General features: G+C 43.3%; 1 protein-coding gene across 1 annotated transcript in view; it reads left to right on the forward strand.

The window, feature by feature from the left end:
• The first annotated feature begins 28 nt into the window (after nt 1–28).
• RNF145 (ring finger protein 145) overlaps nt 29–7,468 on the forward strand; it is a 40,411-nt gene continuing 32,971 nt past the window's right edge. Inside the window, exon 1 of the mRNA XM_010719014.3 lies at nt 29–104. The gene's annotated coding sequence lies outside the window, so the exon portion shown is untranslated. The remainder of the gene's footprint in view (nt 105–7,468) is intronic.

Consider the following 7,468-nt stretch of genomic DNA (forward strand, 5'->3'; position numbering starts at 1 on the left):
GTACACCTCGCACCGACCCCGGTCGTGCTTATGTAAGGGGCGAACTCCGCGGGGCTGCGCTCCTTTGTACCGCGTCGGACTTTTCCTCGGGCTCCCGGAGCGAGGTTTGTGATGGGAACGGGCAGTGCTGCACCGGGGGGGGGCGGAAAAAGAGAGAAAGGTGTTTTTTGTTCGTGACGTGTAAGTATCGGTAACCAAGGGAGAGCGCTAGGTGGGAGACACGGCAGGCAAAAAAAATGCCTTTTGTTTTCCAGGGAGATGGGGGATTTCGGTAACGTGCCTGACTCACGCGTTACCCGTTCGTGATCTCATTCCAAATGCCATTCTTTTGGTTTGTAGGTGTTGCTGTCTTTGTCTGCTGCGATTTTCGATACGAGAGTTGCTGTTAACTTTTTGTGTGCTCAGGCTGCAGGGATACCCACTGCTGTGTCTGCTTTGGGTTCTGTGTGCAGTGCACTCTCAGAATACTTGAGAGGGTCACAGGGAAGTTATTTTTAATTACTCTTTGAGATTAAGTATAGAAAAAGAATGAGAGCTGTTAAGCTGTTACTGCCTGTAACTTCAGTTTACTTGCAAGTTTGGTTTATTTGTGCTGATTATCTTAAGTAACTAACTAGCTGTGCATGAGAAATTGTCTCTGTTTCCACATAATTTTCTCATTAGTTTTACCAATTGTGGCAGTCAGCTCCAGTTACTCCTAATGTCACAAAAAAGTTCACTTTATTAATCCCTGAACTCGTTACCATTAGGAAATGGTTCTCTTTGAACACCATTATGGGGAAAGATAATCAGAAATCTCAGTAACGTGAAACTACTGTTTGTCTAAAATGCAGCATTTATTCACCTGGTTTGCAGCAGTCCTAGGAGGAAGCCCTGACGTTAGAGCAGCCTGATCCCGTAGGGGACGTGGGCTGAACAGTGTGTGTCTGGAGATGGGCTGGGGAATTCCTTCCTTCGGAGAGATGGAAAGAGAGGGGCGCCTCGCTTGGGTGCGCTGTGGAATCCACAGTGCAGATGCAGAGAGACTCATCATGCCCAGAAGACATAAATGATGGGTGTGCCTTGGAAAGCTCTAAGCCTGCTTAGCATTTCACGTCGTGCTCCTTTTCTCTAAGCTATTTGCTATTCTCGGGTTGGTTTCCTTCTCTTCATGCAAACATGCAGAGATCTTCCGTTTCAGTTCACTGGAAGTCTTTTTTTATAGTTTGGTGACTTGTTCTTCTGAATCAGTTTTCATTTCCAAACACATTAGGGAATGTTTAAGGTGTTTACAAAGTGGACAGTTCACAGCAGTTTTGCTTTTTAAGTGTGCGTTCATGTCTGGCACTTCCAATGTGCTTCAAGCATCCGTGTGTTGGTTTCTCTGTGTTTATTTTAAAGCATTTCCTTTCATTTCAGCGAAGCCTGATTGCTTAATTAGCTGCACACTTGAAAGGAGCATTCAGAAGTGGGTGCTTCACCTCATGGAATTTCCTGGAAAAAATTGTTGATTGCACATTTTGTGTTTAAAAGAGAACTTGAGTTTAAGGGACTTTCCTTTCACCATTCTTGTGTCACACGTCTGTTACCGCAGGGAGCAGAGCTGCCTGCTTGACAAGCTTGGAACTGATGCTTCTTATTTACAGGATTCAAAGTTGCAACAACAAAAGTTTTATGATATTAACGCAGGAAAATCTTGAAAGTATTTTCTATTTTCACTTGTAACAAGTTGGGTAACTAGTTGTTAGCACTGCCAGCTCTAAACACAGTCTACATCTGTATCCGAAGTGGCTCAAAGCTAGGTGAACAGCCGTGGGGGATGGCGTGCATTTCATCCTGCTGCATAACAGCGTCCTGGTACCGCGTTCAGGCTGCAGTTTGTGGGATCTGTGAGCTCTGCCTGTGTGGCTGCTCTCCTCTGCTCCAGCCCAGGGTTGGCTGTCACAGACTGCATCGTCCCAGTGCTCTGTGTGCAGGTCCCTGGGTGCTCTGTCCTCTGCAGAGGCGCTTTGGGACTGCAGCCCAGATTTCCTCAGAATATGCTGATACAAATGTGGTTAGGCAGGCCTGTAGGTGTAGACTTGCAAATATGGCAGTGACGGCAAAAAATCTGCTGAATAACTAGTTAATGAACCAAACCTCAGAAGGCAAGGAACTGTAGAGTCAGAAAGGACCTGAGAGCAGCTTGATTTCTGTTCATTCAATCTTATATTTTTTTTTTTCCCTAATTACTTACAGATATAATTGGTTACAGTTTTAATGTAATGAATTAGATAGCTGTGTTTCAGATTCTGAACTCGACCGGGCAAACAACGTTCTGTGCTCTGAAAAATGAGCAGCCCTTGTTGGTGTGCCTGCATTTGAATTGATAATATTCAGGCAGGGAGCTGATCCTATAGGAATCCACAGAAAGGTTTTCCTGAGTACCTACTGGGTTTGTTAACCCTTGTTAACATGTGTCAGTCCCAGAGTTCAGCTCCCTCGTCCTACCTGCTCATTATGAAGTCTTGAAAGCACTGGATGTTTTACAGGCTGCCTATAAATAATACACTTGCTCTGTAATTGACTGGAGCTGCTTATAGTGTATGAAAGTACTCTAGAAATAAATCTTTAAAGTAACTTTTAACTTCCCAGTGCTGAGATATATCCTCATTCCTGAATTGATTTTCTTCTCCCTCATAAAACTTGCTAAAACTAATGGCAGTTGGAAATGTAGATTTCTTTCTCCTGTACAGTTAACTGTCTCTGGTTGGTTTTGCCTTTAATATGAATGCGTGTTCACTTCTGTCCCCATGAAAAGATGAGGGGTTGAGATACTGATTTACAGTATCAATTGTTTTGCCTGAAATATATTATGTATTTGCTTGAAATGATCAACTTTGGTTGTCTCTGTTTATAAATGATATGGTCTGGGGTGAGTAGGAGTTCAGCAATTCATTTGTTTTCTAAATGGAGATAAGAATTCTGCAGTTCCATATTGTCAGCTCTTTACCAATCTGTCCTGTTAAACTACATGGGGGAACAAAAATCATTTATTCTTGTTAACTTCTTGCATATCAAGATTGAGTATTGTGTTTGCGAACTGGTATTCTCTATAAACCTTTAAATTGAATGCTAAATACCAAGTGATTATTATTTGGAGTTACTAAACAGGTGAGCTACAGAAACTGTGTATTACTGGAGCTGCTTACCGGATCCTAATGACAGCCTTGCAGTGCAGACTGGAGTGTTTCGCTGCTTTATTGGTCCGCTCGGTATGCTCATAGTTTCTGGCCTTCTCAGCAGAAATGGTTGAGTGCTGTCCTTGTTAGCCAACACAGAAGTTGGCCTCATTTGAGCTGTACAGGAGCAAGGTGTCTTTTGCTTTCCTTGCTGCTGACTGCATGGGAAGGAGCTGTTCTGATGGATCACTGACTCACGTACTCTCCGGAGTTCTGTGGATTTTTGTGTGTGTTTTTTTCCACAGACACACCGGGAAGTTCTTTGCTGAGTATATTATCGGATAAACCTTTTCAGACTGTTCCTTCCCTTTCCTTCTTTTTGTTTTCTGTCTCCAGATAGATGATACAAAGATAGAACTCTCTGAAGTACCAGATTCTTCTGTACTTCAAATTCCTTTCAGTTTATTTTCTTCAGGAACAGGACAGGCCCTTGGAAGGAAGGGTTCTAAGAAATGAATGAGAACAACATGGCTAATTTTAGGGTTTTCAGACATTGCACCTTCTGTAGTTCCAAGTCAAGACTCTTCCCCTCTTCAAAATCTGTCCAGCCATGTTTACCCTTCAGGAAATCAAAGCTTTTCTTGATGACGTCTTCAGCTTCAGTAAGTTGAAGTGGAAGCTGGAGTACAGATCAAAGTCTGATGGTTAGTGAGTGTATCCAGAATAACTGGATATTGCAGGTGTGAAGAAGGCAAGTTGAAATTGTTACTTCTTTTGGTTTCTGGTCAGACTTTCCAGCTGTCTTAAATCTTAATCCTGTAGGAGGATGAGTGCCTGGCTGGTCTTCAGATGTTAAACAACACTGGAGGATCCAGTCTAGCACTGAAGTTCTGATCCCAGATGGAGCTACTGAACCTTTCTATGCTGGTTTTTGGTGGATGTTAGTGGAACTATCGGCTATTTTGGTGGAGAAATGAGAACAGTGTTTATAATAGCAAATATTCCGGTGTGTTTCTGTAAGTATTGAGAAACACTGTGAATGCTTTTCTTACTGTGAGACGCTCTACTTGATTAATGGAACTTTGGACCTGCTTGGATAAACGGATGCAGATTTTGTGTATCCTCTCGTAATTTCATCAGTGAGTATTTTCTTCCTGTGATGTTTAAATATAAGTTAGTACATAAAAAATACTGCATTTGTTCAAGCAGCATAACTCACATTTCAGTTGAAATGGTAAATTCTTATGTCAAAGCCTCAGAAAGAAACTTCTATTAAAGGGAAAATGTGTGTTGTCTTCAAAAGATTTTTTTTTAAGCTTGCTGCTCATTTGTTTTGCCAGCGGACTCGTAAGAGACCAATCTGTGATAGCTTCTTTTTTTTTTTTAAATCAGATTTTACTAATTTATCGTTGTCTTTAAAACCAGCCAGGAATGTTTTTGGCCAAACATTTCTGCCAGATGAAGGAGGGATTTGTAGATGCTGTGTTGTTGTGGAAACACTGTTTTCCAAACATTAATCAGTTCTGGTGGGAAATTTTAAAATGCTGTTTGAGGTCAAATAGTGCAGCTGTGCAGGCACTCACTTAGGAGGTGGAGTCTGAATTTCTTCCTAGGACTGTTCATTTTCTCATCCTCTTTTGGAACAGCAGGATGTTTGAAATCATGGGGAAAATATGCTGAGGCACAAACCAGTGGCTTCCCAATCCTATTAAGTCCATTTTTTGGCTGTGTTTAAGTGTGACCTATGTTTTCTAATGTCTGAGCATCCAGCAACTTGTCATCATCCTTTATCTAAAGGTTTTAGAGGTTTAATTTTTTTTTATTGGTTTGCTTTTACACCAATCAAGATAATGTATTGTGAGAGCTCTCTGTGATGTAATGAGCTGAGTGCAGTGGACTTTGTTGCTCGTCTGTGTTATGTTTTGTTAGAACTTGGCAGCAGTTACAGCTGAAGCTTTATTTGACACATCCACATTTCTAATGAAGTTAATTGTAAAGAGTTTCTTATTAGCACTGAGTGCTCTGTCAGGCAGTGGCAGAATACACTGCAGTGTGTCAGTGACTGCCTCTCATAGAACGTAGCCTATCGATTGCAGCGTAATGTGCTTCTTAAAGTTTCTTTTGCCTTCAGAATCACAGAATGGCCAGGGCTGGAAGGGACCTCAAGGATCATGAATCTTCAATCCCTGCCACAGGCAGGGACACCAACCTCCACATTTAATACTAGACCAGGCTGCCCAGGGCCCCAACCAACCTGGCCCTGAACACCTCCAGGGATGGATGTGGCATCCACAACCTGTCTGGGCAGCTGTTTCAGCACCTCACCACTCTCTCTGTAAAAAATTCCCCCTGATATCCAACCTAAATCTCCCCTCCCTCAACCTAAAACCATTTCCCCTTGTCCTGCTGTTATCTACCCTTTCAAAGAGTTGATTCCCCTCCTGTTTGTAGGTACCCTTTAGGTACTGAAAGGCTGCAAGGAGGTCACCCTGCAGCCTTCTTTTCTCCAGGCTGAACAAGCCCAGCTCCCTCAGCCTGTCTTCATAGGGGAGGTGCTCCAGCCCCCTGATCATCTTTGTGGCTCTCCTCTGGACCCTCTCCAACAGCTCTCTGGCTGTCTTGTACTGAAGAACTGTACTGTACTCTTGTCTTTCCTGCCTTTGTGCTCATTAACAGGGTTAGAATTGTTTGCTTCCTTAGGTAATAGAAATGCTGCTCTTTCTAGTTTTATTACATTCTCAAGCATGCGTGTATTGATTTGGAAGGCAAATTTTTCAGCTTAATTTGGATGTGCAGAACACCGATTAACTTTCAGTATTTGGAGAAGTCCACAGAGTTCTGTATTTGGGGTAAATCAGGAAAGTGGGAGCTTCCTCCTTGTCCTGTGGGTTTGGTTATTGCAGCTGACTGAAAAAAGTTTGTCCATCACAGGAGCTCAGCTGGGAGTCAGTGCTTGCTGGTGCTTTTCCTTTGGCTGTAACAGTGAACACCTGAAGTCAGCTCCTGCCCCCCAGGCCCTGATCCACTTGGATGTGTGTCCTAGCAAAAAGCAGAAGGCAGCTTGGTTTAATTAATTAATTAGTTGTAATTAATTTTGTGTATCTGGCAAACCCAAGGATTTTGGGGGGAGGAGAAGAAAGGACATTCTGTGTGTCTTCATATGAGTTGGCTTTAAGCAGTGTGCCTATGAGCAGAGGCTCCGTTTGCAGCCTGCAGCTGAAACACTCTGTTCCTGTCTGTGCATTTAACCTCTGCCTTTCATTCTCACTAAATGCTAAACATGAGTTAAGCTATCCGGGCAGTGGTTTTGATTATTGGTCCTAAATATTGGTAAGTGTTATGGCAGAACTTCCCCTTAGAAGCCCCAGTGGGTGGTGTGGGTGTCAGGCATGACTGTGGTGTCTTGGGGTCTGCAGAGCTGCTGCAGGAGCTGTAGCTGTCTGTAAAGGAACAGCTAAAAACACTTTCTGACTTCCTGTGGTATGCTTGGTATGTGGGACGTGACACTGCTTTACTTGAGAAATGGGGCTGTGGGCTGGGTGATGGCAGCCCTGTAACCTATAGTCTGCTGAGACAGACCTCACTTCTGATCCACCCTGACTTGTTGGCCAGAACTGATGGTGTCAGCGTGGCTTCAGGTGTGCATGAGTGGTTCCTGATAGCATCTTGTCCATGGCAACAGAAACAAAGCTTCACATGATGGTTGTGTATGGGAAGTAGGAAAGATTTTTGGTTTCTGTGTATGAGCAGGACTTCCTTTGGTGCTGTGCTTCTGTGTTGTATTTTTAAAACTTGCACAATAACCACTTAAAGAAAATCTTGTAAAGCTTATTTTAAAAAGCACAGTTCCAAATGCAGGTTTTTCTGTTTCTGTGATGGGAATGCAGGTTTTTTTTTTCAAGTTGTCCCCATAATAAGAAAAGGTTCTCAATTTCAGTCAGTCCAGTTAGACCAATTAGTCCTGAACTCAGCCTCTAATGGTGTGCTGTTGGTGATGGTTTTTGTTTGTTTGAATGGCTGCTGCTGGAGAAATGCTTGCTGGGATCTTCCCCACCTTGGCCTTGAACACTTTGCTACGCTGCTTCTGTGCACAGTGTGTAACTGGTGGCTCATGGAGCCAGCCTGGGGGCTGTGCTGCTCCGCAGTGGGCGAGGGGTTGGGACAGTGCTTTGCTTTTAGAAACAGCTGTTGGTCTCAGCTGAAAGCAGTGCTCTGGCAGGTTGAGGAAAGTGATCCTTCTGCTCTTTAGAAATGGTTCTGTTGATGATCAAACAGCCTTTGAAATGCTGTTGTGGACCACCGTGTGTGTGTATGTATGTATGTATATA

Source organism: Meleagris gallopavo, chromosome 15, assembly GCF_000146605.3.
Source record: "Meleagris gallopavo isolate NT-WF06-2002-E0010 breed Aviagen turkey brand Nicholas breeding stock chromosome 15, Turkey_5.1, whole genome shotgun sequence".
Taxonomy (NCBI): domain Eukaryota; kingdom Metazoa; phylum Chordata; class Aves; order Galliformes; family Phasianidae; genus Meleagris; species Meleagris gallopavo.